General features: G+C 41.1%; 1 long non-coding RNA gene across 1 annotated transcript in view; it reads left to right on the top strand.

Annotated features, from left to right (window-relative positions):
* LOC141084966 (uncharacterized) overlaps nucleotides 1-25,873 on the top strand; it is a 503,577-nt gene extending 477,704 nt beyond the window's left edge. The window contains exon 3 of the long non-coding RNA XR_012231190.1: nucleotides 25,694-25,873. This is a non-coding gene — a long non-coding RNA (uncharacterized lncRNA). The remainder of the gene's footprint in view (nucleotides 1-25,693) is intronic.
* The last annotated feature ends 716 nt before the right edge of the window (nucleotides 25,874-26,589 follow it).

The raw sequence follows: 26,589 nt of genomic DNA, 5'->3' as shown, positions 1-26,589 counted from the left end.
CAAGGAGAAAAGTTACCCCTTGGATCCCTGTACAGTCTGGCACTGTGAAAAATAAGGTGCATATCCTACCTAGGCTTTACTAACATGACCTTATGTTCGATCCAAGTGCTTTCCACAGAAAAAAACTGATATCACTTGGGCCAATGTTTTTGGGATTGTTCAGAAGACTGTTTTTTTTCCCTTTACATTGATCAAATTTCAGCGCAGCAAAAGTGATAGCATGTACCGGGTCTTCTCTATATTTTGGATGAGATTTTTCTATTAAGTCTATGGGTGAGGAAAAAAAGTGACTCCTGTACTAATCAGTTGAATTGCATCTGATTTTTATGGATATGTTGCCATTATTAACACAGGAATCTGTTTTTGATCTTGTAATTTTTGTTCACTGCTGATGAATACAAATGGATGACAATTATCAGATTATTTTTTTCTGGATGAAAGTTGAATGATTTTTAACACCCTCATGTGAATTTAGCCTATTACGGGAAATCATAGCCCCCAATTTTTGAGTTATTCATAAATTTCCAGGAAGAACTATAGAGGTATGACATAGCGTAGAGTTTTAAGAAAAAAGAAAAAATGCCCCAGAATTGTCTTTCCATTGGAAATACTATTATTAATTGAAGTCAGAAGAGCCGACAGGTGACAGCGATCTCTATCATATCCAGTCTTGACACCACAGTGTCTTGCCTATGAAGGATCTCACTCATCTTGTTGGACATTTGTACAGAAGATGCCTGATGTATTGCTCTTGAGCTATTTTTCTGCTCCTTCAATTTTGATTTTATATTTACAGTATTTTGACCGAAAAAGCTGAAGCCTGCAGCACAGGACATACACGCCAACTCCTGCTGATTGTTCACATTTTCTCAGTGTATGCCTGGCAACACACAGCTCATTTCCATGCACACATCAAAGGCTTCGATCACGAAAATATATATTTATCATCTTAATCTTTCTTGATAAGGCTCTTTGAAGTATACTAATGTCACTTTCATGACAGAGGATTAGTAGTCATAGTAATTTAGATTTTGGACCGTTTTTTTCAGTAATTGTTACTTTGTTAAAATGCCACTGCTGCTACTGTTTCAATAAATTTTACCGACTCTATGCTCAAAGCTAGTAGTTCTTAACCTTGTTTTCCACCATGCTGAGATCTTTGATTACTAGAACAGGTGTATTAATTTGTCACTGACACATTTCGGATCATGTGCTAAAAAGATTTGAAGGGTTCTTTGAATGAAGGAGAAAATGCATCAAAAGTTGCATCAAAACAGAACAATTTTCAATGAGAGGTCTCCGAAGGTCAGGTCGTAATTTACCGAGATCGAGCTTGTGTAGGGATAGGATCATTGGGGAAATAAAAAAGGTTGCAAACTAGCTCTCTTCCAGAAGGTAGAAAACTGTCTTCATACCGGTAGCTAGTTTGTAAGTCAAAGTATGATCCATTACAGAGCCTGGAGACATGATTAGAGCTACAAGCCTCATGTGAAACGCCTTTCTGTAGAAAGTACTGTTTTGATGTTCTTACCCATAGTCAGTGCAAAAGCGGGTACCAGTTTACTGGGTGAATTGTAAGGTCATAATTCTTACTAGGAATTGTATGGTCAGAGCTTACGGTGGCAAGCTGTGAAGGAAGCTTCAGCTGTCAAAAAAGTAAAAAATTATATCCTTTTTCCTTCCAGGCTTGTCAGCAAAACAGTTAGGCCGGAGTCACACTACAGCGAGATATGACCGAGTCTCGCAGGCTAAAACCAAGCTCTGGCACCGGCACTCCGGAGCGGAGCGTGCAGCTCCATGTATTGCTGTGCGGCTGCACGCTGCGCTCCGGAGTGCCGGCGCCAGAGCTTGGTTTTAACCTGCGAGACTCGGCCGTATCTCGCTGTGTGTGATCCCGGCCTTAAGGAAAGGGATGAAGGATAAAGCTGAAAACATAGACTGTATGGTCCAAAGAAAGGGAGACAAGCAAGGCACCTTGTCCACTACTTGGACAACCCATTCTGAATCCTTAACTTTTCCCCCTCCAAAAATTATCCATTATACTTTACTTATATCTGGTGCCGGCGCTGTGTTGGAATCAGCATGGGGGAAAGCATACCTGCACAGCAGCCATATCCACCATGATTCTCTGTGCCTCACTGTAAAACACTAATTTGCACAAATAATTTAACAAAAATTGCTTATAAGTGAAGTTTTTCTTGGTTATAATGATTCATAGAATCATTGTCATAGGAGGTACTACCTCTAATATGGTGATAAGCTCAAGTTCACAAACCTTATTTAAACATTAAAACAAACTAATGTTTTATGGTGGCGGTGGTCATATTGTCTTTATTATTTGGGGCAAAACTAGTTCAAGATTTTTCTATCAGTCTTTTTTATTAGATATAATTCTACGCTACTTATTCCATGTAATTACAGTCAGAATACACCCCCATTTTCAAGACACAGTGTCCAGCTACTGTAAGCCCCAAAGACCTTAAATTGCCAGTCTCAATTCAATTCCTTATTATCCCCATTTATTGCATATACTCATAATTGTCAGCCACAATGGCTCCTGTTTTTAATCCTGGTTTGGCGGTATTATCCAGTCACAGTGTGGGGTGTTATTGCACTACTGAACTGGCTGTGTGGTAGGCGTAAATTACTGTGGTCCATATCTCTGATCAGCATTTACATATAAAAATTGTGCCACCATTGATGATCAATGGAAAATGTTAGTTTTATCACCAGATTTATTTTTAGCAATCGTGAGGTAGCGCTGTCATTCAAGTAGGGGATATTCTCTCAGCAGCCACAAAACCAGATCCGGCACAGGTTTTCCATAAAGACATAACAGTCCATGTGGTTTATTCAGCAGCATAAACCCATAACAGCAACAAAAAGTTCGCTTAACAGCATAGCATCCATGACAGAGTTCAGCTCTGTTACTCTGTAGTCATACAGGTTATGCATGCACAGCATACAGGCTCTCTTAGCCTCACTTATCTCACCCACGTCCGGGTTTCCTCATGGTTCCTTTAGCTTACTGCAGACGTTCATTCCCTCCCCTGGGAACTCTCAGACATGTGCAGCCATTCACCACAGCCACTTCACAGGCTGTTAGCCAGGAAGCTCCATCTCAGCGGGACCTTCCAAACTGGACCAATCGGGTCCCAGCATTTTCCACATGTGACCAACACTGGCCACATTATATGGTTCATAGCCACGCCCACCGGGTCACATGACTCTGACCTCATCACAGTTCCTTCAAGCATTTACACACTCTTTACAACAGTGTTCTTTAAACACACACCCTGGGTGGGTTTGTAGGTAACTGGCCCGCCCATCTCCCTAGTTACCTGGAGACTTCTCCCTGTCACATTAAAGCAGCACCTCAGCAGTATCACTGCTGATCAACACATAAGTCTGTATCTCAAATCCACCCACTTTTAGATACATAATGGCCATTCAGTATTCTGCCATTCATCCTTTCTCCTGGGACATCCACACAGTGCCCCCTAGCGGACACAGTGGTTACTACACCACACAATGAATATCATTACATTTGCTAAAAAATGAGCGAATTACAAGGAAAATTGGCAAGAGTCAACGGGCCTCTTTCTGACGAGATGTCATTGATGGAGCTCTTGGAAGATCCTGACCCCTACTTCTTGTTGTGATGTCCCCAATTGACCATTGTAATGTGAGTGGAATTGACATGTGATTGACTGTTCTGAAAAAAAACAGCTGATGCGAGAATAGGATGGAGACATGAGCAGAGTGGGTGTCTAAAATTTTGAAAAAAATTTGAATTTTGAAGATTATTTTTTTTACCAGGTTGTACTGAATCAGGTCAAGGCTATACAAAGTGTATTTTTCTAGATTTCAATGTTTGCTATATGTTTGTTATGTTTTATTATATATAGGATGACAATAAATCTAAATATAAGTTGCCATTTAGATGTGGATTTAGAGTTTAGGCATACATTTTCTTTTGCCATGTTTTAAGTTTGGCATTTTGTGCTGATTTAACCCAGACATTTCAATGCTTAAAACAAACATTAAACTACATCTTTCTCAAGTTTTCCTGACTGAAACAGTACAGGAACAATTTAGTTTGGTGTCTACCCTCCAAATCAAGCTCTCCTGCTCTCACAGGTTTTAGCTAAACGGATAAAACACAAAAAAGGCTGAAAACTCTCAGAGTTTAAACAAACGGATGCGATGCCTGATGTAGTTGTATGATTGTGGCGTTATCACAGTGCTGAAAAAGCACATATATTCAATGTATTGTGATGCGCGCAAGTGGGTTACTTATAAGGCCGATTGGAGGGTTGAATCCATTTTTATTATTATAATATATACTTAATTTTTACAAACACAACAGTAGAAGGGCACTTTTCTTAAAAAAAAGCAAACAAATCTTTGAAATAAATGATGGTGTCCATAATAAACACCGAAACACGTCATGATCCTGTGTGTTTGGCTGTTGTCCCCGTGAGGTTAATGAAGAGCAACCATGTATTTCTTCTCACTTCTCCGCTAACATCGAGGACCTTACACCCTCGTTCCTTGTATTAGTAGGGGACCCAGTAGTCAGCCCATCAGTCAAATTTTTATGGTTTGTCCAGTCAATAAGCCTTAAAAATCTGTGATTGGAAAAGTCCTGTAAGTAAAATTGTGAGAAACTTTCTCCTTTCACTTTATGTGATGTGAATTTCTTACGTTGTCACTTTATATACTGTCAGAGTGTTAGAATCTCATACACTAATTCATTTGTCCTTCACATCTTCTTTCTCTTGTGTAAGATTTTCTGTCGCTCTCCTCTGATATTTTCACACTAAGACACAAAGCTGTCCTGTATTTTGCCCCTGTCATTTTTCCCAGCAGCTTGCTGTTTCCTTCCATCACACCCTTGCTCCCCTGATCCCCTCCTATATTGTCCTTTCTCTCTCCTCTCCTCCAGCTGTGTCAGCGGGGCCTCTACCTCACTCATCCACATACTCTTTAATCAAAGATTATTAGCGCCCCAATACATAGCTTTGATCTGGCATGATATTTACAGTGCATCCTCTTCTCCGACTTCTTTATTTTCATCCAGTTCCACCAGTATAAGGCAAATGATATAGTATATAGACTCGAGCAAACCCATGTACAGTGGTTTCCATCTAGCCCCATTAGCTGGCTACAATGTAACATAAATAAATTCTATTTACAAATAAAACTATAATATTTTATTAGCTACAATTTGAAAGGAAACCACAATGAAATTCTTCATACATCTTACAATGGTTCAGAGCCGTTCTTGTGATAAAGAACTCCAAATTATCTACATAATGTGTTATAACTGAAAAAGAGAGCAGTATGACCTCGAAATGTGTAATAGAAAACAAAGAAAAGTGAATCCAAACCAACTGAATTATTCACAATGAATAGGAAAATGCCATCAAAGGAACACCGAATATTTGATTCTACTGTTCAGACTTTATTGAACACGATCCAAAGCATCGTCGGGCCTAGCTCACCGTCTTGCATCTCCACACAGAATCAGCTCCTCATGCTCTGCCTCCAACAGCCGATAGCCACCCTCACATGTGCAACTATTTCCGGCCAGGCCCAGCATACACTGCTCTTTCTGGATTGAAAGCTATGTGTTTTCCATTTTTAAATCATAATGAAAACCCAAAACATCCAAATGACCCTGATCCAAAGTTCACATACCCCATTTCTTAATACCGTGTATTCCCCCTCTAACATCAATATATGTAACAATAGAGCGGGCTATGTAATAAAAGAGGGCTGTTCTATGTATAATAAGTAAGTACACTGTATGCTAAGGGTTAAACATAATAAGTGATAATAACATCTTACTCCACCTCCCCCTGTTCCTAAATCCATTATAAATCCTTCTTTCTCCCTTCCCAATCCTCAACAACCCTCATTGTCCTCCTTTCCCGCATCCCATTATTATCCTCTCCCCTACCCCCATCATTGCCTTCTCCCCAGCACACCCATCATTGCCAATTCCACCACCTCCATCATTTTCTCCTCCCCTATCACCCCCATCATTGCCCTTTCCACCATCATTGTCCTTTCCACTACCGCTATCATTGAATTTTCCCCACCACCCCATCATTGTCCATTCCACCACCTCCATCATTTCCTCCTCCCCCAGCACCCCCATTGTTGCCCTTTCCACCACCACCATCATTGCCTTTTCCCCACCACCCCATCATTGCCGATTCCACCACCTCCATCATTGCTTTCTCCCCCACCATCACCATCATTGCCTTTTTCACCACCTCCATCATTGCTTTCTCCCCCACCACCTCCATCATTGCCCTCTCCCCCACCATCTCCATTATTGCCTTCTTCCCCACCACCTCCATCATTGCCTCCTTCACTACCCCTCCCATCATTGTCTTTTCCACTGCCACATCATTTTTTTCTTCCCCACCACCCCATCATTTCCCATTCCACCACCTCTATCATTTCCTCCTCCCCCACCATCCCCATCATTGCCCATTCCACCACCTCCATCATTTCCTTCTCCCCACCACCCCATTATTGCCCTTTTGACCACCTCCATCATTGCCTTCTCCCCCACCACCATCATTGCCCATTCCACCACCTCTATCATTTCCTCCTCCCCCACCCCCAATTATTACCCTTTCCACCACCCCATCATTGCTTTCTCCCCACCACCCCATCATTGCCCTCTCCATCACCCCATCATTGCCTTCACCCCATCACCCCCATCATTGCCCTCTCCTCCACCTACACACACACAGACACACATAGCACCATTCACCTCTCTGCACATTCATCCGCAGTGCTACGCATGCACTCAAGCACACACACACCAACACGCATCTCTATACACACGTACGTACGTACACACACACAGCAGACAGCACCCCTCACCACTCCGCATGCTCTCCCGCAGCCACAGCATCACCATCTCCAGCAGCTTCCTCTCACGGACACAGCGGCTGCAGCTATGAATGATGATGTCATCCAGCCACAACATTTACTACTGTGTGAGACAGGAACCGCGGACAGGAAGCTGGACGGATTGCTGTAGCTCCGCTGACATTTTCTCTTGTAGGCAGCAGAGCTGCAGTGATCTCTCCCTGCCCACCGCACATGTGGGCAATCTGGCCAGGGGGCCCCAAGATAAACAGACCAGATTTCCCTCATTATTAGCCACCCTGCAGGGGCCCCCTGGAGCCTCTGGGCCCCGGTGCAGATGCATAGGCTGCACATGTGGTATGTCCGTCCCTGGCACAGCCATTGTGGTCCGACTCTGGCAGGCCCCCTCACCCCGCGGAGCCCCATAGCAGTGACGTGGCCTGATGCCATTGGCAGTATGCCACTGTAGACAAACATTTAAGTTATAACCTTCTAGTTACACAAAGAAAGAAACTCCTAGGAGGGTAAGGTTGCAAAACACTTTATTACCATTGATTTCAATCTTCTTTTATTTTCAAAGGGAATCTTTCAAGTCCATTATTGCTTTGAACCTGCAGATATAAGGTTAATCTGCAGCCTTATTATGTTTTGAAAGTGCCTGGCCACAGGGAGAAAATGTAAGTTACTTCTCCTTGGAGCTGCTGGCTTTCAGTCATGCATGTGTGCACGGTTGCAGTATTAGCTCACTATTATATGAGTTGTGTCTATAAGAACGCCCCAGGAGATTAACTGACAGGTAGCTTAGCAATGCATAACATCCAAAAAGGTTAAAGAAGCATATGGCCATAAAATCACATAGCTTTATTTAAGTCAATACAAAAAAGACATAGACAAATCTAAAATGAGATACATATCCAATATGATACTGCAAAGTGCATATGTCATTAAGCAACGAATTACAAGCAGTTGTAAGCTACATGCTGCAATAAGATAGAAAAGTATGAAAAAAATTGAAACAACACCATCATAAGATCAATTATTAACACAATAAGTGCTATAGTATAGTACAGATATTGCTCCTATTTTATCGAACAGATAATTCCTACAGAGTGGCAGTGATTGAACATACAAAAATATATGACAGCATTCCTATTAGACAGGTAGTGCCTCCAGCTAGGCAATAGAAAGGCAAATATGTTTACCTCAAATAGAGTAAAAATAGAATCATAGAATCATAGAGTTGGAAGGGACCTCCTGGGCCATCTGGTCCAACCCCCTGCTCCAAGCAGGATTCGCTAAATCATCCCAGTCAGATGTCTGTCCAGCCTCTGTTTGAAGACTTCCATTGAATGAGAACTCACCACTTCTCGTGGCAGCCTGTTCCACTCATTGATCACTCTAACTGTCAAAAAGTTTTTTCTAATATCTAATCTGTGTCTCCTCCCATTCAATTTCATCCCATTGCTTCTAGTCTTTCCTTGAGCAAATGAGAATAAAGATGATCCTTCTACAATGTGACAGCCCTTTAGATATTTGTAGACAGCTATTAAGTCTCCTCTCAGTTTTCTCTTTTGCAAACTAAACATTCCCAAATCCTGCAACCTTTCCTCATAAGACAGGGTTTGCAGACCGGTCACCATTCTGGTCACTCTTTTCTGAACTTGCCCCAGTTTGTTGATGTCTTTTTTAAAATGTGGTGCCCAAAACTGGACACAATATTCCAGATGAGGTCTGACCAAAGAGGAGTAGAGGGAAATAATGACTTCACGTGATCTAGACTGTATGCTTTTGTTAATACATCCTAGAATTGCATTTGCCTTTTTTGTTGCTGCATCACATTGTTGACTCATATTCAGTCTGTGATCTATTAGTATACCCAAGTCTTTTTCACACGTGCTGTTGCTTAGCCCTATTCCTCCCATTCTATATATGCTTTTTTCATTTTTATTGCCCAGATGTAGTACTTTGCATTTTTCCCTGTTAAAAACCATTCTGTTAGTTGCTGCCCACTGCTCCAGTTTATTTATATCCTTTTGAATCCTCTCTCTCTTCTCTAGTATTAGCTATCCCTCCTAGCTTTGTGTCATCAGCAAATTTTATCAGTTTACCCTCAATTCCTTCATCTAAATCGTTGATAAAGATGTTGAACAATACAGGGCCAGGACAGAGCCCTGTGGTACCCCACTTGAGACATTCTTCCAACTGGATGTGCAGCCATTTATGACCACTCTTTGGGTCCGATCACTAAGCCAGTTATGAATCCACCTAACAGTTGCCTTGTCCATTCCATACTTAGTCATTTTTTCAATAAGGATTGTATGAGATACTTTGTCAAATGCTTTGCTGAAGTCAAGATATAATATATCCACAGCATTTCCTTGATCCACCCAATCAGTGATTCCATCATAGAAGGAAATTAAGTTAGTCTGACATGACTTATTAGTTACAAACCCATGCTGATTCTGTTTAATCACTTCATTCTTATCCAGGTACTGACATACATGTTGTTTAATAATTTGTTCAAAGATCTTTCCTGGTATAGATGTCAGACTCACCGGCCTATAGTTGCCTGGGTCCACCTTCTTCCCCTTTTTGAAGATAGGAACAACATTTGCTCTTCTCCAGTCTTCTGGGACTTCTCCTGTTCTCCAAGAATTTTCAAAGATTATGGAGAGGGGTTCAAAAATTTCTTCTGCTATCTCCTTCAGTACTCTGGGGTGTAATTCATCTGGACCTGGAGACTTGAATTCATTTAGGTTAGCTAAGTGTTTCCTCACTATCTTTCTGTTTATAGATATCCTGGATTCTTCTATTCCCTTAATAGGACAGTGAAGAACAGTTGATGTTACATTTCCTTTCTGAGAGAAAACAGATGCAAAATAGGAATTTAAAAGTTCGGCCTTCTCAACATCCTGTCTTACCATTTCATCATTTTCATCCTGTAAAAATCCTATAGCATCTTTGACTTTTCTTTTACTTTTGACATATCCCCAAAATCCTTTATTATTGCTTTTGACATCTCTTGCAAGCCTCAATTTATTGTCAGCTTTAGATAATCTGATTTGTGCCCTGCAGGTTCTGCAGACAGCATTATATTCTTCTTTAGATATGCCTCCTTCTTTCCATTTTATAAACATTTTTTTCTTCCTTTTTAGCATGTGCTTAAGTTCTGTGTTCATCCATCCTGGTTTCCTTAAATGCTTCCTATTCTTCCCTCTTTTCGGAATTGTTAACAATTGTGCTTTGGGAATTTCATTTTTCAAGATTTTCCATCCTTCCTGGACATTTTTGTCTTTAAGGATATCCAGCCATTGGATCCCTCTAATTCTCTTTCTGAATCCCTTAAAATCTGCCTTTCTGAAATCTAACCTTGACGTCTGAGTCTTCACAGGTCTTCCTCCTCTACTTATCCAAAATTCTAAAATAGCATGGTCACTACCTCCTAGGGTCCCAGTTACTTTTACCTCCTCAACCATTTCCTCCCTGTTTTTAAGGATTAGATACAAGGTAGCAGGTTCCCCTTGTTTTCTCCCCTATCTTTTGGAAGATAAAGTTGTCAGCAAGAGAGGATAAGAATTTCCTTGACCTGTTAGTTTTGCCTGAGAGAGATTCCCAACAAATGTCTGGATAGTTGAAATCTCCCATTACAACTATGTCATATTTTTTGGAGATCTTGGCAATTTGATGCATAAAGAGTTCATCCATATCTTCAGCTTGCACAGGCGGCCTGTAGTAAATGCCTACATTGGTGTCCTTTCCATTGTTCTGCCCTTGTATTCTTACCCAAACAGTTTCCACAGAACTCCCAGTCTCTGAAGCTTCAATCTCTGTGCAGATATACGCATTTTTAACATACAATGCAACACCTCCTCCTCGTTTATCAAGTCTGTTTCTAGCAAATAAGTTGTATCCTTCTAGTCTAGTATTCCAATCATGTGTATTGTCCCACCAAGTCTCAGTGATTCCAGTGACATCATATTTCTTTTTCTGTGTTAGTAGCTCCAGTTCTCCTTGTTTGTTGCCCATGCTTTGTGCATTAGTATAGAAACATTTTAGTTTGTGATTGGTTTCTCTTTCTCCAATATTTTTATTAATTAGATTCTTTTGTCTTTGTTCTTCCTTTCCACTTCTAATAGCAGAGTTCTCAATAGCATTTGTCAGGTGTATGGCTTTTTCTGGTCTTTTGCTTCCCTTCCCATGTTGTTCTAGTTTAAAGCTCTCTTTACAAGTGTAGCAAGGCAACTTCCAAATACATGTTTTCCAGTCTTCGAAAGGTGCACCCCATCTCTAGCAAGTAGTTCATCATATAGGTAATTCACTCCGTGATCCAGAAATCCAAATGGTTGCTGACGGCACCATCGACATAGCCAGTTGTTCACCTGCAGAATCTTATTCCACCTCCTTGTTCCATGGCCATCCACTGGGAGGATGGAAGAGAAGACCACCTGCGCTCCCAGTTCTTTCACTTTCTTGCCTAAGTTTTCAAAGTCTCTGCAGATGGTTTCCAGGTCATTTCTTGTGGTGTCATTTGTCCCCACATGTAGTAGCAGGAATGGGTAGTCATCTGTAGGTCTGAAGAGTCCTGATATCCTGTCAGACACATCTTTAATTTTTGCACCTGGAAGACAGTACATTTCTCTTGAATTTATATCCGGTCTGCAGATAGCGGCCTCTGTTCCTCTCAACAGGGAATCCCCCATGACCACCACTCTCCGTTTCTTCTTCACAACATTTTTCTTTCTCCAGCCAGGAGGACTCTGAAGGAGTACAAGGTTGCTGTTTGTGGGCAAAGTCTTATCCTGATGTATTTCTTCATCGTTTTCCTACGTGAGAGCCTGGTACTGGTTCCTGAGAAGTATGGGTGCTGACTGCCTCCTGATCCTCCTGCTTCTCTGGGTCACATGTTTCCATTCCTCTGTTTCTTCAGGTGCACTTCGAATTTCTTCTCTTTCTGTAACATGAAGAGATAATTCTGCTCTGTCTAAGAACTCTTCACCTTCCATAATGATCTTCAACGTAGCTACCCTCTCTTCGAGATTTTGCAACTTTTCCTCCAACAGGGACACAAGCTTGCATTTGTGGCATGTGAAGTTTGGCTTTTCCACTGGTAAGTTTGTGAACATGTAGCAAAAAATGCAGCTCACCAAATGGCTCCTGGCCTCTTCCATATTGAGATTTCTTAAAAACGATGAAAGATGAGCCAAAAGTTTTCCGATTTCCTCTTTCCAGCTGCAACAGCCAAAGCCCAGTGATCGTTGAGCTCGCGGAGACACTTCACTTATCCCAGAATGCACTGTGAATATGCAAATGATCTCCTCAGGACTCTTCCCCTGGTTTATACATATGTAAAGGTACAATGGTATATGTAAAGGTACAATGCCTCTAGAGGATTAATAGGACCTACTTAATGTAGACAGTGTCAGCCCTAGGCTGAAAAATCATGCTAATGACAAATATATAGCAGTGCTCTTGTTTTATCAGAAGATAGTATCTGCCATGTTGCAATAATTAAGCATGAAGATATATTGCAGCACTCTTCTCATATAAAAATAATGCCTGTAGTATAGCAGTAATAACACATATACATCAGGGAGTGGTAGACCTGCTCAATATAGGCATAAGTGCCTGTATATATAGTCCACAGGACCCAAAATATGCCGCTACCATTCCTGATGCAAATGTGAACACCTCCATTGTGGAAATGTACAAAAAAACATATACGACCTTGCAGTATCCCGTTCCCCGACGTGCGTTTCACGTTAGCTTCGTCTCAGGGGATAAGTCTTTTTAGTATTGACTTAAATATACAGTAGCTATGTGATTTTATGGCCATATGCTTCCTTAACCTTTTTGGATGTTATGCTTATCGGGAAGTGCCACTTTTCTTGGCCAATTAATGTGGATTTATTCTTAGCTTAGCAATGCAGTAGAACAAAGCCAGGGCATGCTTACAGCACCACTTTAAGTGTTGTGAGTGGTGACTTTAATTTCTCTGGTCCTGTGTACATGTCTGATAGCCGGCAGCTCCCAGGAGAAATAAATATCATTTTCTCCCAGGTGCTGCACTTTTCAGTACAGCAGACGGGCACCTTCATAATACAATTAACTTCCAAATTAAACCCATATCTGCAGGTTAATAGCGTTATTGGACATGACCGGGTTGTCTTTAAAACCTACTCCTTTGAAGGAAATTTAATTTATCATGAAAATAGTGCTCTGATCAATTAAAGAAATGAATATGCACAGAAAAATCAAAGTCTTATTTAAGAGTAGATATTCACTTTAAGCAAGCATCATATTTTTTGTATTTACAGAGTAGATTTCCAGAGAATTAAAGGGAATCTGTCACCTCCAGAAACACTATTTACCTACAGATAAAGGGTTAATCTGCAAGTAAATATATTTTAAACCACATGTAGTTGGCTTATTGGATCATCAGCTACAGGGAGAAAATAAAATTTTATCCTCCCTGTAGCCGCTCTTATGTCTGTGTACACATAGGCTGCACACACACTCTGCAGAGAAGTCTGTCAATCAAAGTGCAGGACAAGTGATTACAGCTACTCTTACAGTACAGTAAGCAGTGACTCGAACAGCTCCCCTGCAGATCCGCAATGACTGGAAGTGACAGGTTTCCTTTAAATAAATGTGTATTGCTTTAATATTGAGAAAAAAACTGCATAAAATGTGTGAGCTTCGCTTCTGAGAGAATCCATTCACAGTTTATGCCACATCACTCCCTAACCTTCATATTGATGAATCTTTTGCTGCAGACAGAGCCAAAATGGCCTGTGGTGCATTGCTGTACAATGTATTGCCATAGTGCTCACAAAAGCTCCTCGGACTTGAACGCAACCAACAGCAAGTCACTTCCTTTACAGACAATTCAGCCTGATTTTTTTTAACCCTCTTTTTGTTCCATCTACTCTTATGACCCTCTTCACCTCACCGGTTTCAATCCTCTTCATTTGCCTTCAAATTTATATCCAAAGACCAACAGCTGACATACAGCTCGGTGGAGCGATCCTGCTCTGACAAGACGTGGAGGAAGCCGGTATGGTGCCGTGAGCTTCTTGCTGGCAGGGGAGCTGCTATGATCTGTTTCAGTGCTCATTTCAGTCCAGAAATGTAAGCAGGTGCAAAAAGATGTTGACAGTTCCTTCACCACAAGACATGTATTAAATAACTTAATCTGGTTTTCCCTCTGCACACAAGTCTAATGGTGATGTAATGTAATGATTAGCATTGAATAAACTGAAAATAATGGATATTAAATTAATCTAGTTGTGGAATACAGCTTGGGAATTTGGCATATTCTAATAATATAGAGAATATGACTTTAATTAAACTTAATTGTATACACCGATATGTTTGCATATGTGTGTGTATATGTATGTATATATATACAGTGGGGAAAAAAAGTATTTAGTCAGTCAGCAATAGTGCAAGTTCCACCACTTAAAAAGATGAGAGGCGTCTGTACTTTACATCATAGGTAGACCTCAACTATGGGAGACAAACTGAGAAAAAAAAATCCAGAAAATCACATTGTCTGTTTTTTTTTCATTTTATTTGCATATTATGGTGGAAAATAAGTATTTGGTCAGAAACAAAATTTCATCTCAATACTTTGTGATATATCCTTTGTTGGCAATGACAGAGGTCAAACGTTTTCTGTAAGTCTTCACAAGGTTGCCACACACTGTTGTTGGTATGTTGGCCCATTCCTCCATGCAGATCTCCTCTAGAGCAGTGATGTTTTTGGCTTTTCGCTTGGCAACACGGACTTTCAACTCCCTCCAAAGGTTTTCTATAGGGTTGAGATCTGGAGACTGGCTAGGCCACTCCAGGACCTTGAAATGCTTCTTACGAAGCCACTCCTTCGTTGCCCTGGCGGTGTGCTTTGGATCATTGTCATGTTGAAATACCCAGCCACGTTTCATCTTCAATGCCCTTGCTGATGGAAGGAGGTTTGCACTCAAAATCTCACAATACATGGCCCCATTCATTCTTTCATGTACCCAGATCAGTCGTCCTGGCCCCTTTGCAGAGAAACAGCCCCAAAGCATAATGTTTCCACCACCATGCTTTACAGTAGGTATGGTGTTTGATGGATGCAACTCAGTATTCTTTTTCCTCCAAACACGACAAGTTGTGTTTCTACCAAACAGTTCCAGTTTGGTTTCATCAGACCATAGGACATTCTCCCAAAACTCCTCTGGATCATCCAAATGCTCTCTAGCAAACTTCAGACGGGCCCGGACATGTACAGGCTTAAGCAGTGGGACACGTCTGGCACTGCAGGATCTGAGTCCATGGTGGCGTAGTGTGTTACTTATGGTAGGCCTTGTTACATTGGTCCCAGCTCTCTGCAGTTCATTCACTAGGTCCCCCCGCGTGGTTCTGGGATTTTTGCTCACCGTTCTTGTGATCATTCTGACCCCACGGGGTGGGATTTTGCGTGGAGCACCAGATCGAGGGAAATTATCAGTGGTCTTGTATGTCTTCCATTTTCTAATTATTGCTCCCACAGTTGATTTCTTCACTCCAAGCTGGTTGGCTATTGCAGATTCAGTCTTCCCAGCCTGGTGCAGGGCTACAATTTTGTTTCTGGTGTCCTTTGACAGCTCTTTGGTCTTCACCATAGTGAAGTTTGGAGTCAGACTGTTTGAGGGTGTGCACAGGTGTCTTTTTATACTGATAACAAGTTTAAACAGGTGCCATTACCACAGGTAATGAGTGGAGGAAAGAGGAGACTCTTAAAGAAGAAGTTACAGGTCTGTGAGAGCCAGAAATCTTGATTGCTTGTTTCTGACCAAATACTTATTTTCCACCATAATATGCAAATAAAATGAAAAAAAAAACAGACAATGTGATTTTCTGGATTTTTTTTTCTCAGTTTGTCTCCCATAGTTGAGGTCTACCTATGATGTAAATTACAGACGCCTCTCATCTTTTTAAGTGGTGGAACTTGCACTATTGCTGACTGACTAAATACTTTTTTGCCCCACTGTATATATATATATATATATATATATATATATATAATGTGTACGGTACAAACCAAAAGTTTGGACACACCTTCTCATTCAAAGAGTTTTCTTTATTTTCATGACTGTGAAAATTGTAAATCAGTCTGAAGGCATCAAAACTATGAATTAACACATGTGGAATTTTATAATTAACAAAAAAAGTGTGAAACAACTGAAAATATTTTTTATATTCTAGGATCTTCAAAGTAGCCACCTTTTGCTTTGATTACTGCTTTGCACACTCTTGGAATTCTCTTGATGAGCTTCAAGAAGTAGTCACCGGAAATGGTTTTCACTTCACAGGGGTGCCCTGTCAGGTTTAATAAGTGGAATTTGTTGCTTTATAAATGGGGTTGGGACCATCAGTTGTGTTGTGCAGAAGTTTGGTGGATACACAGCTGATAGTCCTACTGAATAGACTGTTAGAATTTGTATTATGTCAAGAAAAAAGCAGCTAAGTAAAGAAAAATGAGTGGCCATCATTACTTTAAGAAATAAAGGTCAGTCAGTCCGAAAAATTGGGAAAATTTTGAAAGTGTCCCCAAGTGCAGTGGCAAAGACCATCAAGCGCTACAAAGAAACTGTCTCACATGAGGACCGGCCCAGGAAAGGAAGACCAAGAGTCACCTCTGCTGTGGAGGATAAGTTCATCTGAGTCACCAGCCTCAGAAATAGCAGGTTAACAGCAGCTCAGATTAGCGACCAGGTCAATGCCAAACAGAGTTCTAGCAGCAGACACATCTCTACAACAACTGTAAAGAGGAGACTTTGTGCAGCAGGCCTTCATGGTAAAATAGCTGCTAGGAAACCTTTGCTAAGGACAGGCAACACGCAGAAGAGACTTGTTTGAGCTAAAGAGCACAAGGAATGGACATTAGACCAGTGGAAATCTGTGCTTTGGTCTGATGAGTCCAAATTTGAGATCTTTGGTTCCAACCACCGTGTCTTTGTGCGACGCAGAAAAGGTGAACGGATGGACTCTACATGCCTGGTTCCCACCGTGAAGCATGGAGGAGGTGTGATGGTGTGGGAATGCTTTGCTGGTGACACTGCTGGGGATTTATTCAAAATTGAAGGCATACTGAATCTGCATGGCTACCACAGCATCTTGCAGCGGCATGCTATTCCATCCGGTTTGCGTTTAGTTGGACCATCATTTATTTTTCAACAGGACACTGACTCCAAACACACTTCCAGGCTGTGTAAGGGCTATTTGACCAAGAAGGAGAGTGATGGGGTGCTACGCCAGATGACCTGGCCTCCACAATGACCAGACCTGAACCCAATCGAGATGGTTTGGGGTGAGCTGAGTGAAGGCAAAAGGGCCAACAAGTGCTAAGCATCTCTGGAAACTCCTTCAAGACTGTTGGAAGACCATTTCTGGTGACTACCTCTTGAAGCTCATCAAGAGAATGCCAAGAGTGTGCAAAGCAGTGGCTACTTTGAAGAACCTAGAATATAAGACATATTTTCAGCTTCACGCTTTTTTGTAAATTATATAATTCCACATGTGTTAATTCATAGTTTTGATGCCTTCAGAGTTAATCAACAATTTTCATAGTCATGAAAATAAAGAAAACTCTTTGAATGGGGTGTGTCCAAACTTTTGGTCTGTACTATATATATAAACATACTTATACTATATATTTATATATATATACATTATGTAAATATATATATATACATATACTGTATATGTATATATATAAATATAATGTATAATGTATATTATATATACTGTATGTTTATACACACACAAGCTCTTTAGCTCATTTAAGCTATTTACTGTATGCAACATTTTCCAAAGCTTAATCAAACCTTACACCAGGTGACATAAGCCTCTTTTTTAAAGATTTCTAAACGAGAAATGGGAATTTATTGTGTGCTAAATTTATTAAGAAGAGCAGTATTCTTAAAAAAATTGAACTTTTTTGGTCTTTCTGTGAAAACAAAATTTAATCTGCACCAGTCATGATCAGAGAGGAAAGAGTAGACTCACGAAGGTGGCCGGTGGCAAGAGGTAATAAGGTCTTGAATATGTTGTTTGAAGGACAGGACAGAGTCAAGTGTTATCCCCAAGGGACCAGACTACAATACAATGAATTCCGTTTTTTCCATATTTGGTTCAGTAAAGCAGGAGACAGAGACAGTAGATATAGCTTTTAGAAACTCTGGGATTCTGGACAACAAAAGGATGACATTTGGCTGTATATGTAAATTTGAATGTAATCTCCATGAAAGTGGTACTGAAAGCTGTGGGATTATATGTACTTTCTCTGGCTGTGGCAATAGATAAAAAGATTTGAGTTCCCAGAACAGAATCTTGGGTAGCACTAACAGAGCGATGGTGAAAGGAGGAGGTAGTGTGAGAATGAGAGACAGATACTGTATGTTTAGTGCGATATGAAGTGATCCAGAAGAGTGATAATTCTGTGATGCCAAGAGATCAGAGTTGGAAAGAGGAGGGTCTGTGTTAAAGGTAGAGGACTAGTCAATGAGAAGCACAGTGCAAAGAACTTAAAGGTAACTTGTCATCTTGGAGAATTCAATTTACCTTTAGATATAGGGTAAATCTACAGGTACATAAGTTTATAATGTTTCCCGACTGCCTTGCTGAAAGCGCAACTACCAGGAGAAAATGAATTTATTTCCTCCTGCTGCTGGCTTTCAATTAAAGAGGGTTGCACAGTCACCACTCACAGCATCACTCACAAAACTGTTAGTGTGGCACCCCAGGAGTCAGGTTGCCACAGTCGCATTGCCTCCCTCCCAGGGGCAGGGATGATTACATGCCTGGAAGCAGTGAGGAGTTCCCTGATCAGGTAACTGAACACTTTTCCTACTCCAGACCATACGGGGGAGCTCTGAACCCTGTTTTATGGGAGCTTCCAGCAAGTTCTGGGCTGGGGGAGGAGTTAGTTGAATCTGGGAGTGAAAAGGAGCAGGAAGCATGAAGGAGCTGCTCCCCAGACTAAAGTAGAGAGAGGAAAGGAGAAAAAGCTAAGAAAAACCTGGGGAAGTGGAGCTGTAAAGAAGCTCACCCCAGGTCAGTGCATTGGACACTGGTCACCAGAGTCCATGGCCGTCTGGGAACGACAGTCTCAGTAGCAAATCTGGAGAGCAGGAGACTGCAGGCCTCCTGGCCTCAACAAAATCCCAGAGGCACAGAAGCATACGAGAGCCTGGAGCTGCCACAGAGGAAGAGGCTCTAGCTGCCTGCCATAAGGGCAAGTACTAAGGACTGTAGAGAACAGAGGATCGAGTATAGCTTCAAGCTGCAGGGACCTTAGACACTAGCACAGAAAGGAGGCCTCCAACAATACTTGGTACAAGGGACTCTGTTCTGCTTTCAGGCTGTTGGATTTCCATTTCCATCTGTACCAGTGCTTCGGTCTGCAACTCAAGCCTTCAGTAAAAGGTAAAAGGAACAGTAACTCTTGTGTCTGTAGTTATTGATCACACACGCAGCCCTGCACTACAGTTATACACCATCCTGCACTTACACTGCCCTGGGGTTAAGCTCTGCCTGTGGAGAGCTGAACCAATTCTGCTGCACCCCCACCAGCCCCAATGGTCTGTACAAGCAGCGTCGGCTAACACCTTTATTGCCGAGTACCACAGGAGGCATCACAAACTTATCTACACATAGAATTTATTCCTCATTAGTTCTTATTTTACATGGACACTCAGGGCCATGGACCGGGTCCCTGCTGCCTTGACACATCCCGTTAAGATACCGGCTCGGTACTGAGTAACCCACGGCCTTAGGGGTGTTTCATGGGGGCTGTAAGCGCACACAGGTACCATCACTGACAAGTGACTCTGCAGCAGTCTGTATCACGCAAGCTGTCAAATAAAGTATGTGGATAGTGAGACATGACTGTAATCACTCTGTACATGCCCCTATGACTGAAAGCTGGTGACTCCTGGGAGGAAATAAGTTCATTTTCTTCTAGAAGCTGCTCTTTCAATATGGTAGTCAGGAAACATTTTGATGCTATTTTCCTACAGAAAAACCTTTGCAGGTAAATAGCAGTTTTCCAAAAAAGTACTTATTGAAAGATGATTTTGTAAAGATGGAGGTGTTGCTTACATGTTTAAAGGAAAACAGGAAGATGTATTTGGTTAATGTTAAAGGGCTATTCCCAAGTTCTTTAAGTGTTAAAATTGCAAAGTGCATATAAATACAGGCAATTTTCAAATTATAATGTTTCTAAAAACACTCTTTGTTCTCAAGAATGGAAGGATTTTTATATTACTTATACTTTGGTACTACTCATCACCTTGTTGGCTGTTACTGATCTCTTAGGCTGAGAGTGCAGCACTAACAAGCTCTTTCCAGTTATTCTAGTAAATGAAGCTCAGAGGCTAGCTCATAGGTCATAGGAAGGTGAATAAAATGATACCATGATATCTGTGATTCAATGTCTTATTCCAGAGAAAAACATTTTTTTCTTACATTTACATGAGCTGTTCAGGACTATGGGCAGGACATAGATCTCCCTGATAATCTGCCTCTAGAGCTTATTTTTAATATAACGGGATGTTACAAATGTGAGACATGTAACTTACATAGAATAGTATGACTGAACTTTATCGTCTTACAAACACACTTGCTGAGCTCTCATAGCTCTGCTGTATTGTACTGTCTGCCTGTGAGATGGAAGCTGAAGATAAAAGGAACGTGCACATTTGTCAGATACAATCACACACAGCTGAACAATGAGATCAGGAGAGCAGAGTGGTAATATGAAGAATTGAAAAAAATTTTTTCAAAAGAATTCTAAAACATACATTATAAGAGGACTTGTCACTAGGTAAATCATGTCAAGAATTTGCTTTAATTTTATGCCTCTTAATTTCCTAAGTGTTACATATTTTTTAAAATCCACCATGCGGTTCCACCAACTTGGCACTTTTCATTTAGTGTTCATCTTTATTAAAATGCTTAAGGGAGGGGCAGTGCTCACAGGGTAATAATGCAGACCAGCCTAAATACATGCCACTGAGCTTCATGGAAGCCACATCCCTTTGTAATGACCATAACTATTAGCACTAAATAAAAAGGTCAACTTCTCTTGAAAGGTATGGAGGATTTTAAACAAGAAAAAGAAGAAAACTCACAGAAGCAGTGAGAATTAAATAAGCAAAATAGAGGCACTTGTGACCTGGTGACAGGTTCTCTTTAACCCCTTTCTGACATTGGGCATAATAGTACGCCGATGTCGGACTCCCCCCTTTCCAAACACATGTCAGCTGATATATGCAGCTGACATGTGCCCGCAACAGCCATGAGTGGAATCGCAATTCACCCGTGGCTGTTAACTAGTTAAAGTCAGACAGCGGCATTTAACTCACACTTACAGGAAGCACGTCACTAATCCCGCCCATCGGTGACAAATGATCGCAGGTCACTGATGAGTTGGCATGACAACCAGAGGTCTCCAGCAGACCTCTTTGGTTGTCATTGCCAGATTGCTATGAGCACGGCCCGGCCGGTGGTTGGGGCTCATAGCAAGTAAGCATTTCTGCTACACACAGGTGATCTGATAATCGCCTGTGTGTAGCAGAGGCAATCGAAGTACAGCAGCTTCTTGTCTCCCATGGAAACTATTGAAGCATGCCAAAAGTGAAAAAAAGTTATTCAAAATATTAAAAATAAAAAAATATAAAAGTTCAAATCATCCCCCTTTTGCCTGATTCAAAATAAAACATTAAAAATATCAAACACACATAATTGCCCGATCTATCAATGTTAAAAAATAATTAACCCAATCGCTAAAAGGCATAGCGAGAAAAAAATTCAAAACAACAGAATTAAGTTTTTTGGTTGCCGCTACATTACAATAAAATGCAATAGCGGACAATCAAAAGATCGTGTCTACACCAACATGGTATAGATAAAAACGTCAGCTCGGCTCACAATATATAAGCCCTCTGCCAGCCCCAGATCATGAAAAATAGAGACGCTATTGGACTCTGAAATGCCGCATTTTTTTTCACCACTTAAATAAAAAAGAACCTATACATGTTTGATATCTACAAGCTCATAATGACCCGGAGAATCAAACTGGTAGGCCAGGTTCAGCATTTAGTGAACATGGTAAAAAAAACCCTGTGGCTTTGCACTTTTTTTGCAATTTCACCGCACTTGGAATTTTTTTTCTCTTTTTTCAGTACATGATATGTTAAAACTAATTGTGTTGTTCAAAAGTACAGCTTGTCCCACAAAAAAACAAGCCTCACATGACCATATTGACTGAAAAATAAACTAGTTATGGCTCTGGGAAGAAGGGGAAGAAAAAGCGAAAACGCAAAAACAAAAAAACAAAACTACCTCTGGTCATGAGGGGGTTAATTTTTAAACCTGATTTAAATCGTAAGTAATGCATAAAAGAGAAAAAAGTGGATGGCACCGCTGTTACCGTGAGAAGGTCAACTTGTGCTCGGTTGTCGGTTATAGGCTTGCCTGCAGCCATGGGAGCACGTCCTGGAAAATCACAGCAATATCCAAATCCATGTAGAGAAAAATGGACCACACTCTTCAGGCTGGTGGGGAAATGCTGCTATTTTATTGGCACATACAATACATGTTGGCCGGGGGAGTGATAGCAGGAGTGGTTCAGAGTGAAACGGCCGTTTTCAGCTTTCTGCTCACTCCTGCTATCACTCCCCCGGCCAACATGTATTGTATGTGCCAATAAAATAGCAGCGTTTCCCCACCAGCCTGAAGATTGCGGTCCATTTTTCCCTACATGGATTTAAATCGTAAGTAAGATTCTGATGACTCTTCCACCTTTAAATCCTATTAATTTATTGTCTAACGTAAAGGCATTATAAGTCAAATTTACTGGTGTAAGATAATTGTTTGAGGAACTACAATCCGTATTTTTCAGATTATAAGATGCACCCTAAATTTTGAGCAGAAAAATCTGATTTTTTTTTTTAATAAAATGGTGGTGCTTTTTACAATCCAAGTGTTTTATTGCTTACCAGGAGTGGTGGTTGCAGTGAAGTGAGGTCCCAGGGTCGCTTCTGAAGAAGGCTGGAGTGGGGTGATGCTGCAGGCCGCAGGCTGGGATGAGGGGGTGTTCTTATGTGCGGTGCGCAGCTGCAGGTGTCTGGTGCTGCTGCAGTATCCAGTGCTGCTATAGGTGTCCGTCACTGCTGCAGGTGTCTGGAGCTGCTGCGGGTGTCCAGCGCTCCTGCAGGCATCTCCGGTGTGGCGGGTACCCGGCGGTGCTACGGAGGTGTCCGGCGGTGCTGCCCCGTGCTCCTGTGAGTGTATCCCGTGCTCCCATATAGGAAAACATGGAACTGCCAGGGCTCAGACCTTTTACAAAATGTTGGCAGAGCCCAGCAGCATTAGAGACACCAGGAGCAGCACTGGACACCACTGCCAGACCCACTGCAGCGCCGGACACCCCTGTAGCTCCGCTGGGCACCTGCAGCACCGCCGGACACCCCCTCACCCCAGCCTGCACCAACGGTACAGGTAAAGTATATACACATTCTAATAAGCACCCCTATTTTTCCCCCCAAATTTGAGGGAAAAAAGGGCATCATAATCCAAAGAAAGGGTGTATTAATTGCTGGAAGATGGGCACTGGTTTAGTCACAAACAGCAAAATGGGGTCATTTATTGCTTCAAGAAAAATTCTGAAATTCTAATTACCAACAGTTCATGCAGGTAATGTAATTAATAAAAATTACATTAAAAGTAATAGTTCTCAGGAGCAAATGATCTGATCTATTCCTTTTCAGCCTTAAAATGTGCATTGCTGTGGTTGGGCGCCCGTATATTGGGTCCTGGGCCTACTAGGGTGACCATGTATCCAGTCTGAAAATTACCAGTCACGCATCAGGAACAAGAAATCATAAAGGGCCCTGCTTTTTCTTAGCTGTGGTTGTGATTATGCTCTGTTCGATACTTTAGCTAAACAGTTTTAGCTCTTTGTCAGGTACATCAGCCCTGAGGTTCTCTTCTTTATTGAGTGATGAATAACCTTATTTTATCTTAGCAACAAGCCGGGAACATGGAGAACATGAAACAAATGATGGTTTTAAAGGTCCTCACAATCATTTAATTTGATCAGCTACCATCAAATAGGGGGTTGAGTGATTACTTATTAAATGCTGAGGCCATTTCAGCTTAAACGTGACGGTGACACTGGTGCAGTAAAACACGGCTCTGGAGGAGTCATTATTAAAACACTTTGATATTCTTTGGAAAACCTTGCAGCACACAATGAAATGTTAAGAAGCATTGTAAATCTCTCATAAAGGGGAGCAGTCACAATACTTCATATAATGCACACTCTTACAAATGTGTATTATTTTATGACAGGCACGGCATAAAGTGCTATATTATAACATTGAGAAAATGGGTTTCCCTGGGAATAAAAATGATTTACATTGGTATGAAAAAAATAATAATATAGTAATCCCATGACCATTCTACTGTTGATATCGTTCACACTTAGCCGGTCCTCGTTAATCTCTTTTTCCCGATCCCTGCTCGACACATTACCAAAAAGCTTAGAGGGGTTGTCATAGTCTAAATCCACAAATGATGGAAGCACTGCTCATTTTATGTTCAAATTAGGGCTTGTACAGAAGACCATAATTTTGGTCCGAGTGCGACCCAAGAAAAAAATCAGATCGGAGCACTCAGAGCAATGTTATTCTTTGGAGCTTTGCATATGCCTGATTTTTTCTTCAGACAGAGGAAAAAATTGCAGCACGCTCAAGTAAATGAGTGTATGGGAAACATTAGACTGCCATCTGAGTGCAAAATGATTTTCATGGACTGACAGAACGGAGAAGATAGAAAAATCTGTTCTCTCCATCTTCTCATCATTTGACAAAATCAGATCGTATTCTGATCAGAGTTTGATCAGAGTTTTATTAGTATAATAAGCCCGATTCTCCCGGATGAGAGAAAATACACTGGTGTGACCCTAGCCTAGAGTGAAGGAAAATCTTCAATGTAGTATAGTGACAGTAAAATCAATGAGATTTGAGCAAACAACAGAACTAATCTGCAATGCAGAGCGTGAAATCCTCGCAGATTATCATGGATCGGTTATAAATTCGTCACCGATTAGTTGTCGATTTACCCCACTGAAATTAGTGGTGAAGAAGTCAATGCTTGCAACAAATCACTAGTGTGGCAATTCTGCTGTAGATTTCTTGCAGATCTGAAACATAGTCCACAGGTTCAGACAATCATATAAAAAAGCAGGTTTAATAAAAAAAAAATGGAAAATATTGAACCATTGGTTGCATCATTGGAATTTGGAGATGAAAAGAGGACCAGAGCCCCCTCCCTGCCGATGCTTCCCTAAACCCCCGATACACTGCGATCGTGTTTGTTGGCAGTGTGCCAGGGGTTAACGTGTCGGGGGCAGTCCGTGACCACCCCTGACACATAGTGCCGGGTGTCAGCTGTGATAATTAGCTGACACCCCCCGTGAGCGCAGCTGATCGCGCTAGATGTACTATTCCATCCTTGAGACTTAGGTCCCAGGTCACATGGACGGAATATTACGTCTAATGTAGGAAAGGGGTTAAAAAAACAGAAAACTGATCCAACAATTTAATTGTATGCGGTTATAAATGTCGTATAAGGTTCTATACAAGAATAAAATGGGAAATTTAGTTTTAAAGATGTATTTAATGACCATCATGTCTGTCTACTTGTTTTATAGTTACAATCATAAGACTATATCTAGCACCCTTCTATAATGTAGACTGTTCATTTTCAGGAACCAGCTATATGCCACATCATTTGCTCAACATTCAAGATTTTAACTGAGTTGAATGCAAAAACAATTGCCCTGCTCAGTTCAGCAAGATGATTTTCGATGTGCTAATCAGTAAAGGAGGTTGGAGATAGCCAGAAGAAAAGTCCTATGCCTGATATCTGAAGACAGGAAATCTGAGCAGAAGGCAAGTGTTTCAAGAGTTTACTATACTTATGACATTATTCAAAACAATGATAAGGATATGATAAGGATATGATAAGGATATATTGTATGTCTTCGTTTTAAAATATAACTTTGGTTTATATCTATAAGGATACATTCACATATCCATTTCTGTTTTTACATCCATGAAAAATAGACCATTATTCTTCTGTGTGTAATCCATTTTCCATCCGTGTTGCATATTGCCTGAATTTTGTTTTCTATTGACTCTTATCAATTGATCACTGAAAAACAAGCTGCCTTCCCTTTTCATCCAGTTTTAATGGAGTCCCATATATTTTAATGGATTTGATTGATCCACAAATTTGATCAGAGTGGGACATTCTGGGAAGTACCATGTAACAGAGGTAGCACTAGCTACCCTTTAAGACGATGACCCGTAGCGAGCATTGCAACATGATCAGGTTGGACAACACTGACCGCAAAGGTCCCCTACTTAAAAAAGGTGCTTGAAAAAGGTCTTCGGACCAAAACGTCGCCACAGGAGGCAGAATAAAATGTAATGCCTTTTTTTCACCACTGTCTGAGGTGCTGTCTTTTTTATCTATTGCTATGGAACTTGCTCCAGGATGGACTCCCTGGTGTTGATGTGCGCCTTCACAAATCTGCCTTAACCCCTTCCTGACATCCGACGTACTATCCCGTCCATGGGACCCGGGCCCCTATGCCCATGG

The sequence above is a fragment of the Dendrobates tinctorius genome, unplaced genomic scaffold (genome assembly GCF_039654945.1).
Source record: "Dendrobates tinctorius isolate UK_male_01 unplaced genomic scaffold, ASM3965494v1 ptg000028l, whole genome shotgun sequence".
Lineage (NCBI taxonomy): Eukaryota > Metazoa > Chordata > Amphibia > Anura > Dendrobatidae > Dendrobates > Dendrobates tinctorius.
This window is presented reverse-complemented; position numbering and strand designations above follow the sequence as displayed.